The sequence below is a fragment of the Juglans regia genome, chromosome 1, assembly GCF_001411555.2.
Source record: "Juglans regia cultivar Chandler chromosome 1, Walnut 2.0, whole genome shotgun sequence".
In the NCBI taxonomy this organism is placed as follows: domain Eukaryota; kingdom Viridiplantae; phylum Streptophyta; class Magnoliopsida; order Fagales; family Juglandaceae; genus Juglans; species Juglans regia.
Genome location: NC_049901.1, coordinates 39,298,992 through 39,311,905, shown reverse-complemented (window position 1 = coordinate 39,311,905; position 12,914 = coordinate 39,298,992). Strand labels below are relative to the sequence as shown.

Sequence of the window (12,914 nt, the reverse complement as noted above, 5' to 3'; positions counted from 1 at the left end):
TATGCCTAAGGCTCGAGTGCCTTTTTGTGAAGTGTGTGTGAGCCCCACGCGCCACCATTCTTGATGATTTTTTGGCTTTTTTTTATCTTACTATGGCCTTATCTTTCCTCTCACTTCTCATATTTCTATCAATTTCTATATATTGTTGTCCATATATATACTCTAATTCTTGCTTTCTTTTTCATGAACTTTAGAGCTTAGATTTGTACCCTTCTACTACCAACTAAAGTTTGAAAAATAGATTCGATTCATGTCAATTCAAACTGAATTGGCAAAAAATCAAATCGATTTTAGTGAACATTTTGAACCATTCATTGAACCGCTTCAATCAATCGATTTGAACTGATTCAAAACTGTATTTATTTTTAAGTTGTTTAACAACTAGATTTTTTTTCTTTTAATTTTTCGTACAAAAATATGATAGAACTAAATATATATTAACTTTTTATCATTATATTTTATAAGAATTGCAGAAAAATCGAAAGATAAAACATAGTTCTTTATTTTTTTAGTTGAACAAAAAATTAAAGAAATGATTGAGTATTTTATATTAAATTTATGGTTGTGCATAAAATATTACATTTGTCATGTGTTTATAACTTAATGGTCTTTATATTTTTCACCTATAAAGAAAAAAAAATGTTGACTATTGAGATTAAATGTATAAATTACATATTTATTGAAATTATTTAGATTTGTATTATATTTTTATTGAAATTAGTGAATAAATTTATATTTTATACTCTTTTATACATAATATAAAATACTTGAATTGTATTAAATATAATTTTTAATACATTTTATTAATATTAAAATATTGATTCGTGAATCATCCAATTCAATTATAGAATTACCGAGTCAAACTCGATTCCAATTTTTGAAGGCTTGCTACCAAGTTACCAACGGTCCAACGCCACGCGGCCCACACCACGCGTAGCCGGACATATAGTTCCGTTCCACCTTTCCATTTGGTCATATTCTCCATTTGACCAGCGCGTGGTCCCATGCAACGCGAAGCTCCTCCGCATCTCTGCATCCTTTCCTAACAACACGAGTTTGAAATTCTACAGCATCTGCCTCCACTGAGATTTTACAAAGTATTTGCATTAGTATTGATCTATACATATATAAAATTATCTCTTTTATATATTTATTTTGTCATTTAAGTAAATTTTATACATTATTTTATACATATTTGAAATAAATAATAATAAAATATTTTATTATTATTAATTTTTTGGTAATTAATATTCACTACATATATTTAACATGAATAATACAAATATAATAATAAAAAATAATTTTTTTTATATATTATATTAAAAATATAATAAAATAAAAATATATATATAATATTATAATAATAAAATAAATGTACATGTGAATGTTTATTGTGTTGTTGGAAGAGGAAGAAAACGAAAGGATTGTGAGAGAGAGTGGGAGGAGAGATAAATAATGATTAAAATATATTTTGTGGAGTGGATAGTAATTATTCAAATTTAAAAAAGCAATATTTATAACTAACTAAATATTTAGATATGTATAAATCAATATAGAAGATTTTAAAGTGCATAGACCAATGTGAATTGAATAATAGCTATCCACAGCAGTCCTTCATTGATTTGCAGTAGAAATTTCTTCGATACATGCTAAAAAACATGGGACCAGTTTTTTTTTTTAGCTATTTCCCACTTTAATTTTCATCTTTTGTTTGTATTTACTTATTTGATATATTTGTTGGGCGTTATATATAAGCACTACCGTTTATTTTTAATATAATATTTATCTAACAATGTGAGATATTGTTGTGGAGTATATAAGTACCGTATAATTCTTTTCAAAAAAATAGTTTTTAATCATGTGCGTCTCATATTTACTTACATTTTAAAAAAGATTACACGACTTTTACACATGCCTCGATTGTAAATATTATTTTTCTTAATTTTATGTGTTGTTTGAATTTGAATGATAAAATAACATAAAAATTAAAATAATATTTAAAAAAACATATTTATCGAACCCATCCATGTATCGTTTTTAAATATATTGTTTAAAAACAATACATGGATGGGTTCGCCAGGCTTTGGATGCGTTTTCTTTTTTCAAAAGAAAAGAACCTATATGTCTACATTTTTTTTTTGTTTTTTTTTTATAAGTACCTATATGTTTACAATTTTACCAAATAGATTATGGAGATTTAAATCGTTACTGACTAAGTAGTTTCGTTTACATTGTTTTTAACATGATGTTCGTGAAATCTCAATTATCTTTGGTCTATTTAAATGCTGAGAAAACACTATAATATACACATAGACATACATACATACATGCATGCATACATATATATAAATATATATATATATATATTTGTTTATATTGTTAAAGCAATTTTCTAACTTAATGGTTAACCGTTATTCTTATGATATAGAGCCGAAGATTGTAGAATTACTGCTTCTCTCAAAAGTTTAAACGGGTTGAAAGAAATAGATATTATTATTTATATTATATTTTTAATAAAAACAGACGAAATGAAAAAATTGTAAATAAAATATAATAAAGAAAATGAGGGATACCATGCTCACAAGAACCATACAATCCACTATGAAAGTATGAGTTATTCTATTTTCAAATCATTGTGTAGAGCACACCATTTACATCACTTGATCATATTCAATTTGTAAGATTTAAATTTTTAAATTTATTTTTTAAATTAAATTATATCATATAAATACTTTACTAAATGTGCTCTACATCCCAATTCCCGGATAGCACTATTCTTCAAGAAAATATACTTATTATAAAGCTCTTTAAATTCTTCATTTTTGTTACAAGGTGGAAAGAAGGTAAAAAAATATCCCTTTTCTATGCGTCTATGCTCCTTTTTATAAAAGAGATCTACGGTTAGATCTTGTCGCACACATACATATTCGTGCATATGTATTGTGCGTGTATATATTGTTAAGATATAAAAGAAAGTCTACATCTTCTTATTAATTTAAATTTTTAGGATAAATTTCATATAGTATCAGAGTAAAGGTCATCAGTTCGAATCATGAGTCTATACTTTATCTCATTTAAATAAATATTCCACGTGTTGAGTCTACTCATTGAGTGAGAGTCTCCCCCAAACGTGAGGGAGAGAGATAAGATATAAAATAAAATTTATATCTTCCCATCAACTTAAGTTTTTAGAATAAATAGTGATTTTTCATACACACATATGTGTACACTATATGGGAAAAAAACTTTATACCTTATATATTCTATGTATATAAATCACAAACTCATTGAGGCCCAAGTGGAATTGTCAAAATACCTTTGAAGTTTTTTAAATGAATCGAATTTTTAGGTTTGGATGGTGAGATGTGAATTTTTTGTTTTATATGAAAGTTTAAAATATTATTTTTTATTACAATTATTGTTTTAAAATTTGAAAAAATTGAATTGTTTATTATATTTTATGTGAAAATTTATAATGATAAGTTGAGTTGATATGAGATGAGAAATTTTTGTAGGAGACAAGATAAAAAATAAACTTGAAATTAAATACATATAGTTAAACTAATTTAGTTACTCCGCTCTTGAATAAACCTATAAGAATTATAAATATTGTGTCACTCAAAAATTATATTATGTTTTTTTGTACGAAATTCGAACATATTGTGCAGCGGAAATGCGGAAATAATTGTGTACATCCAACCATGTTTATCCAAATCACTACAAATCATACAAGTAGAGAGAACTCACCCGGATTCTAAGATGAATCTTTTAATCCATCCACCTCTATTAGCTTTTATGGATGGAGTATATATGTTCGGTTTAGATTTTGGTTCATATTGGTTCGTATGGTGGGCGGCTAGGGATTCTTCCATCTATTTATAATGAGATGGTCTAGGGATTCTTCAATCCATTTATAATGAGAAATTGTCATAGAGTGCGTAAGTGCCCTATACTTATTTTGAAAAAAGTAAATAAATATGATATCTGCATAAAAAATTAATTTTTTAATGGTAAATTTCACTTTTTTTAAAAAAAATGTGTTACATTTGTACAACTCATGATTGTATCTAGCATTACTCATTTATAATAGTGTAGGCACCCTTCCATCAAGGGATGGAATACTTAATGTATGATCAAGTATACATCATTTTTAAGGCTGGGCTCCTACTCTGAATGAGTCAAAATGCCCAACTTCGACCTCTGACTCTAACATTAGTCGGTGGCCAAGTTGAGCTCCAACTCCGACTCCGAATTGAAGCAGATTCCGACTCCGACTAGAGTTGCCAGAATAAAAGTGGGAGTCGGAACGTCGGAGCCACGAAGGAAGAGAGAGAGAGAGAGAGAGAGAGGGGAAGCTTAGAGAAAGAAAATCCACCAAATATTCATCCAAAATCCCAAACAAAGCAACCAAACCCACCAAGTGTTCACTTATCAACAACCAAACCCACAATCTTAAAAAAAAAATTAGAGAAAGAAAATCATAGTAACAGAGCACGAGATCGAAGATTGTGGTGCTTACTTTGGTGCTATAGAGCACGAGATCAGAGATTGTGATGCTTTGTTCTCAAGGGAACGATCGAAAAGCGTAGCCATGGCAGCAGAGACAAAAGCTTATAGCACTCTCATTGGATTAGCCAAAGTTAAAGGATAATTTTGATGAATGTAAGAAAAATTTGACTTTTGACTATTCCATTCACATAAATCTCCACATTGGAATAGCTATTTTTTCATTATATAATAATAAAATAATAAAAGATAAATTTGGTTTTGATTATTCATATTAAATCTCCATATTAAATTACATATTTATTCATTATATAGTAATGAATAACTAATAATTTTAAAAATATTTAATTTTTTAATTATTAATTTATTTAATTTTATCATATTTTATTATTCTACTTATTATATATTAATTAATAATCATGTTCTTATTAAATTAATATATCACTAAGTCAAATTAATATATTAATTGTGATAAAATATGTGATAGAAAGAAAGGGAGAGAGAAATAATTAATAAAATATGTATTTGATGTATGTACAATAACTTTCAAATTTGGAAAAACTTTTGAAAGTCATTGTACCTAAATTTCAAATATTTAGAATTTGATTAATCCAATGTGAGCATATTTTACTCTTTAATAGCTAAATACTCATTGGATTTAGCTTTTAGCTAATCCAATGAGAGTGCTCTATAATTAGGGGCAAAGAAAAAAGGATTTTACATAGAGGGAAAGTCTGGTTGGGGGTTGAGAACTTGAGACTGTGATATGGAGCCATGGAGAAGTGAGTGACAGAGGAAGTGGAGAGAGAGGCAAGCTGCAGTTGAAGTGGAGAGAGAGGCCAGCCATGGAGGTTAGGGTTTTGAAATCGGTTTTCGTTGGCTAAAGGGAAAAATATGAATATATGTAAGGGGTAGAAAATGACGTCGTTTTATAAAAATAAAAAATTTAATGAAATTAGTCTGTATGGGGGCTCAAACGTGGGACTAAGTATTTGCAAAACACTCTGTCAACTGTTAGGCCACTCAAATGGCTTACACTTATATTACAATTTTTAATATATTTACTTTATATATTCGGGTCGGAGTTTGGAGCTTGGAGCTGGCGTTGGCTCCGATTTCGACTCCGTCTCTGACTTTGAAATTTTTTTTTCTGGAGTTATTTCAACTCTGATTCTGAATTTTGATTTTTTTTACTTTATCAGAATCGGAGCGAATGTTGGCCAAAGTTGGAGCCGGCAGAGGTTTTGCACACCCCTAATCATTTTATTAATAATATCACAAATACATTTTTCTTAAATAATTATATTAGAGTATGTGGGACACATTAGTTTCTAAATATAAGAGATATTTTGTTTTTCTTTGGTTTTTTTTTTTGGATTGCCATAATCCATTTAGGCCTAGTTTGAATAAATTGATGCTTACATCTCATCCAAACACCACAAATACAAACATTTTTTAATTTCAAATTTTCAACTTTTTTATCTAATCATTACCTAATTATTACAACTTTCTCAAACTTATAAACAAAATACAAAAAATAATTCAATCTTTTTAAATACAAAAAAATAAAAATAATATTCTAACAATATTTTAATTTTATAATATTTTTATTCAACTTTTTCTCACTCAATTTCTAAAATCACATAAAACATTTTAACTCAAATTGTTTCTAACTCATTTCATCTTAACTCAAATATCTCGTTACTATTCATAAACCACATCAACTCACCATACAAACTAGGACTTAACTCCTTGTATTTCAACCCATGTTTTATCTCTTTTCACAGTTGAACTCTCTCACTCTCTCTCTCTCTCTTTTGAACCTACCTTATGTGACCCAATTGACCACAATTTAAGAAGCTGCGACAATAGGGGCATGTTCTATGGGATTGTGCAACAGTAGGGGATGTGCAAGGGGATTTCTCCCTCACTCATAAGCCCACTAGGCGCTCAACCGAAAATAATGGGCTTCGCCTCGATACCCGGCTCCAGGGCCCAAGCTTGCCCATGAAGCAATTCGCTTGTAAGAAAAAGTAAGTAATGATAGTTGATGGGACGGACAAGACTGACAACACTCGACCGCATCCTACTCATTGAGACTCGTACATGACAGAATGGGAAAGAAGAAGAACATTTGATTTTCTAACAAAGGAACATCGACGGAAGGCCATCATGGCCTGCAAAATAAGGCAAATCAGGAAACCACGCCGCATTAATGACACCACTACCCTAACAACACATCACATTAATGACGTCGTCTCAGAGGCACACTGCATTAAAGGACCCTAACAAAGGGAATAGTAGTGAGGACGTAGGTCCTATGAGGGTAGGCATGATCTTCCCTCCCAGATTTTCGATATAAATAACAATTTTTAGGTACAAAAAACATCTTTACACTCTCTGGTTTCTCTCTCTCTGGTTTCTCTCTCTCTGGGCGGCGATTCTGGGAGGAGTCTGGCCATGATCCCAGTTCATGGCTAACTTGGCGAGAATGAATCATGTAACATTGCAAGAGTTTATGGACCAGGCTGACAATTTCATTAACGTAGAAGACACTCTTCGAGCCTTAACGTAGCCATGAAAGAAGTCAGAATGGAGGCAAAAGTAAGAACCGCCGCCAACAAAAGGAGGGCCGAGTGATGTTTCAACAAACAAGTGCGTCCAAGAGCATCCAGAGTTGGAGACCTCGTACTCAAAGAAACATGAACAACAATGCGAGACAAGGGAAAGCTGGGACCCCGATGGGAAAGCCCCTACAAGGTCACCACCACCAATCACCCGGGCTCCTAAAGACTCTGAGACTCCTAACGAGTTGCTGCACTTTTGGAATGTCGAACACCTACAAAAATCTTATTGGTAAAGTTAGCTTTATTATTGTAAATTTATGTTTTCATGCATACACTACAAATCTTAAGGGAAGAGTCGTTGTGTTTTAATGTCGAGTTTCAGGAACATAATAGAATCTCCATCAACATAATCTTCGTCAACGTAATCTCCATCAACAAAATCTTCATCAATTATTTACCTCACCGCAGGACACCAAAGGGACGAGTCACGCCAGAGGTTGCTCTGTCCCTCCTGCAGAGGAGTGTGGGTTGGCCCTCAGCCACTCGAAGACAAAAACTTACATTCCTCGTGAGTGTCAATAGGCGGGAGCGGGTCCAGTTATAGACTGCCCGAACAACATACCTCCTGTAGGGCCAAAAGGGCGGGTTGAGCCAAAGGCCGCATTGTCCCTCCAGTGACGGAGAGTGGGTCCAGCCCTGAGGCTACTCGAAAAACTTACCCCGACCTCCATCACGAAGAAGTGTGGAATCAATGCCAGGTTGACCCAAACTTACCATTTCCTGCGATGTCAAAAGGCCGGAACATGTCCAGTCCCAAACTGCCAGAACAACTTACCTCCCCACGAAAGATTATATGTGAGCAGAAGACTCAACTTCCTCATCTGAAGAGTGGGACTAGCCCTCTAGTGGCCCAAAAAACTTACGCCGACCCCCATCGTGATGAAGGAGCGGACTAGCCACATCATTATTTGAATTACCTCCCCTCGGGATACTAGAGGGAAAGGTAGGCTAAAAGGTTGCTTTATCCCTCTTGCGACGGAATGCGGATCAGTCCTCAACTATCTAAAGGCAAAGACTTACCTTTCTCGTAAGTGTCAATAGGAGGGAGTGGATCCAATAGTAGGCTACCTGAACAACTTACCTCCCCGTAGACCAAAGAGACGGATCGAGTCAGAGGCTGCCTTGTCTCCCCGGTACCGAGAGCGGGACCAGCCCCACAACTACCAAAATAACTTATCCTTTCCTCCACTACGATGAAGAGTGGGTTCAGCGCCAGCTTGACCCAAAACTTAACCTTCCCTGGAGTGTCAATAGGCATGAGTGGGTACAGTAGCAGATTGCTCAAACAACCTACCTCTTGCGGGGAACAAAGGGATGGGTTGAGCCAAATGCCACCTTGTCCCTCTTGCGACAGAGAGTGGGTCCAATCCTTAGGCTGCCCGAAAACTTACTTTGAACCCCATCGCGACGAAGGAGCGAACTAGCCACATCGCTGTTCAAATTACCTCCTCGAGGGGCAAATAGGAAATTTGGCTTGAGCAGGTCTAGTTACAAACACAACCCAAAAAATCTACCTCATTGTGGACTAAGGAGACGGGTCGAGCCAAAGGTCACCTTGTCTCCCCACGACAGAGAGCAGGACCAGCCCCACTATTATCCGAATAACTTACCTCAAACTCTGCTACGACGAAGTGTGGGATCAGTACCAGCCTGACCCAAACCTACCCTTCCCTACTGTGTCAACTGGTGGGAGCGGATCTAGTTACAGACTACCCGAACAACATACCTCACGTGGGGAACAAAGGGACGGGTTGAGCCAAAGGCCGCCTTGTCCCTCCTGCGATGAAGAGCAAGTCTAGCCCCAAGGCTGACCAAAAACTTACCCCAACCCCCATCACAACAAAGGAGTGGAGTAGAGACATCATCGTCTGAATTATCTCCTCGGGAGGCAAATGGGCAATTTGGCTTGTGGCATTCCGACCTCTCCCTAACAGAGTGCGAGCCAGATCCTTCGACTGCCCGAATGCTGCATCAAGAAACGTGTACATCAACAACATGGTAAAAGGTGGCTAGCATGTGGCGTCATAGGCCAAAGGGCCCAGGTTTGCGAAGTCTAACTCATACGAAGCTGAGGATAAAGGTATGATAACCTGTTTATTTTTTCAGGAATTAAATACAGAATGTCAACGGGTGGGAGCGGGTCTAGTCCCAAACTGCCTGGAACAACCTACCTCCTGATGGGACAAAAGAGACTAGTCGAACTAGAGGCCACCTTGTCTCTCCCTTGGCGGAGAGCGGGTCTGGCCTCCTGGTCACCTGAATACTTACCCCTACCTCCATTGCAGCAAGGAGCAGCTCGGATTATTTAATTCGACTCCACGACTATGGAGCTACTCGAAGGGACATAGAGGCAGGTTAGCAAAACGCTTCCCGGCCTCTCCCCCCCGAGGAGGCAATCAGAGTCTCCTTGATGCGGCTTAACTCTTAGGGGGGGATGTCCATCCCCTTCGAGCCGATGGCAGTGGACGAGGGTCGACATAAAGCACGTCAACACAAAAAGGAAGAACTAAATAACTAGGCGAGGTAAAGCGCATCCGAAAGATTAACGATAAAAAAGAAGGAAATTGGCTCAAAGAAAAAGTGGAGAGACATCGACCTCGTCAAAGATATCGCTAAAGGTACCGAGATGATAATTGACTAAGAAAGGCAAATGAGGCCAATATAAGCAGGGAGCTGTCGGTCAGTGGGGTCGTCGGGATGGGTTTGGCACTGGCGGGGTGAACCATAAAACTCTAGATGACGGCAATCCCCTCGCCCAACTCGGACCCCATAATTCCTTTGATCAAAACCTCCAAGCCGGTCGTAAAAAAAGAGAGAAAAAAGAAATGGGAGATCCTGAAAGTGAATAACCATAGAAGATAAATAGAAAGCTTAAATGATAATGTTATTGACAACATAAAGCCGCAAGTTTACAATGGACAAGTTACAACATGAAGCAACAAGTTACAACATGAAGCCGCATGCTTACAATGGATAAGTTACAATGTGAAGCAACAAGTTACAACATGGAGCCGTAAGCTTACAATAAACAAATTACAAAGTGAAGCAGTAAGTTACCACATAAGGTTGCATAGCTGCATAAACAAAGAGGCCACTCAGATATGGCTTGAAATCAGAAGTGTGACACGTGAGCACCGAGAAACCCACAACTCCCCGTCTCGGGAAAGAAAAGGCCACATAGCCGTAGTTGCAAAAATTGATTAATCAATGAAGGAAATGAAGAATTCTCATCGGACCCGTCCGATAGGAATTGACGGGGTAACTGTAAAGGGATTTCCCCCTCACTCATAAGCCTACTAGGCGCTCGACCAAGAGTAATGGGCTTTGCCCCGATACCCGACCCCAAGGCCCAAACTTGCTAATGAAGCAACTCGCCTGCAAGCGAAAGCAAGCAATGATGGCTGATGGGACGGACAAGATTGATGCCACTCAGCCGCATCTCGCTCATGGGGACTCGTACAGGGTAGAACGAGAAAGACGAATAACCTTTTATCTTCTGACAATAGAACATCGATGGATGACTAACAGGGCATGTAGAATAAGGCAAATTGGAGAACCACGCCTCATTAATGGCATCACTACTGAACAACATGTCACATTAATGACGTCATCGCAGAGGCACGCCGCATTAAATGATCCTGACAAAGGGAACAGTAGTGAGGACGTAGGTCCCATGGGAGTAGGCACGATCTTCCCCCCAGACTCCCGATATAAATAACAATTTTCAGGTACGAAAAACGTCTCTACGCTCTTTGGTCTCTCTCTATCTCTTTCTCTGGGCTCTAGACTCTCTCATTATTTACAAATTTTTAAAAATACTCTACTGACTTTAGAATTGGAGACTCTGACCCCAAGGCCGACCTCTCCCAATTTCTTTCTTTTTCGTTGTCACAGGCCCAACTTTAAAGACCTGAGTTGCTAGAACATGGCCTGAAAGCTTAAGAAACACGACGTTAATAGGATTTATGGAGTTCTTGTTGCTGTAAACAAAAACATAGCAGTAAGGTTGATGATTTTTGGGCTCTGGTTAAAGTTGCATTCTTTACTTGATCGTGGAGGATATGGTCGAAAAGAAACTTGGTTATTGATGGAGGCCGTTTAATGGAATGGGATGCTCTGGTCAGTAAGGCTGAAGAGGCATTACAAGAATCTCAGAATGCAGTGAAGGATGGTTAGGGGCGTCAAATATCAAGACTTAAAGAATACGTAGAAATGGGAACAAAACTGAAGGAAGCAAATCGGTATAGGGATTGTGGTAAGGGACTGTGAAAGGCCAGGAAACGTGATTGCCACGCTGAGATCGTCACAAATTTATTGTATTAATCCCAGTGGTAGCAGAAGCTAAGGCAACTCTAACTGCTGCAATTTTCTGCAAGGAACTGGGACTTACAACGGATTGTCATTCACTTGAGGAAAGTGAATCTCAGTAGCTTTGGTCATCTGATAGAAGAAACGTAGGCCATTCTTTTGTGTATATTTGCAGAGTTGGGCTGTAAAACTCATGGGCGCAGGGAAGCAAAAATGGTGGCTCATGTATTAGCTAAGAATGCATTGTCTTGAGGAAGATGTTACTAATGTTGAGGAGACATCTGAATGTTTCCAATCCATTTTAATGGCTGAAACTGAAAGTTCGTTTGGTTAATGGAAAATGCATTTTGATTCCAATCAAATTGAATGTGTCCCTAATCTATAGTAAATTTGTAATGGCTGAAAGTTTGTTTGCGATCGATGGATGGTAACGACATAAAAGCATCACATTTTCAGCATTCACATTGCAGTACAATTTCCACAGACGTTCATTCTTCTAATACTCTCTATCTCCGTATTTAGATCAACTGAAGTATTAGCACAAATGAAACCTATGATCTGGCTGTTAAATATGTAAAAATGATCAAACACTTTATTGCAATCGATCTCCTTACATTACAAGAACCAAAAAGGCCAATAAAAATTGCTGCAAGTTCTCCTTATTAATCAGAGGAGAAAATACATAAAGAATTTATATGAAAAAGATCAGCAAGTTGAAGCACCAAGAGATAAGGGAAATCAATGGACTAGGTATGTGATTGCAAGGGCCACAAGTAGAAGAACGTAGGCAATCCCTTGATCTATCGCCGAGCCTGAATTAACAAACAAGAACAGCAAGAAATAAGTACCAATAATTATTAATTAAACTCAGATTGTTTTACCCAAAAATGGAATACTAGGAAAACAAACAAAGATTCATAGGATTACTTACCATCGCTGATTGGACCCTCGGGTGCCGGAGAAGGAGCCAAGGTCTGAGCTTGTGATAGCAGCAAAAGCGCAGAGAACACAAAGCCAATGACTGAGAAAGCGTAAGATCTCATGGAATTCATCTTCAAGATATCGGTATGAAACTGCAGAAGAAGAAGGAATGAAAAAGATGAATTTGGATTCAAACTACGAGCTGTGTGAGGAAAATGGTTGAGGAGATGGAAGGGGGTGGGAGGGAATTGTGGGCTCTTTATAGGTGGGCGTGCGGTTTAGGTGCGTTTCGAACAACATTTGCAGCTTCCGAGAAGGTGTAGGGGATAGTGTGAGTGGGTTGGAAGGAACGCGCGGAGGACGCGAAAGAGGTCTTTTTACTCGGCTGGCGGCTTTTTTGACCGAGTAGCAAACGACAGGGACACGAAAGTGGCTTGGAAGGGTCGTTGGGTTGGACTAGAATACTGCCCACGTGTCGTTTCATGTTTTGTTTCTATGAGGAATTTCCAGAAGGCAATCTTGACGGGAAAAATGTAATAATGCTTTGCTGGT

The 12,914-nt window shown here is 36.9% G+C and overlaps 1 long non-coding RNA gene across 1 annotated transcript; it reads right to left on the bottom strand.

Moving 5' to 3' along the window:
• Positions 1–12,006: 12,006 nt before the first annotated feature.
• Positions 12,007–12,701, bottom strand: LOC108992657. Its single transcript, XR_001996377.2, has 2 exons — positions 12,373–12,701; positions 12,007–12,253 (listed from the first exon to the last, which is right to left on the bottom strand). It is a non-coding gene; the product is annotated as an uncharacterized LOC108992657 (long non-coding RNA).
• Between the last annotated feature and the right edge of the window lie 213 nt (positions 12,702–12,914).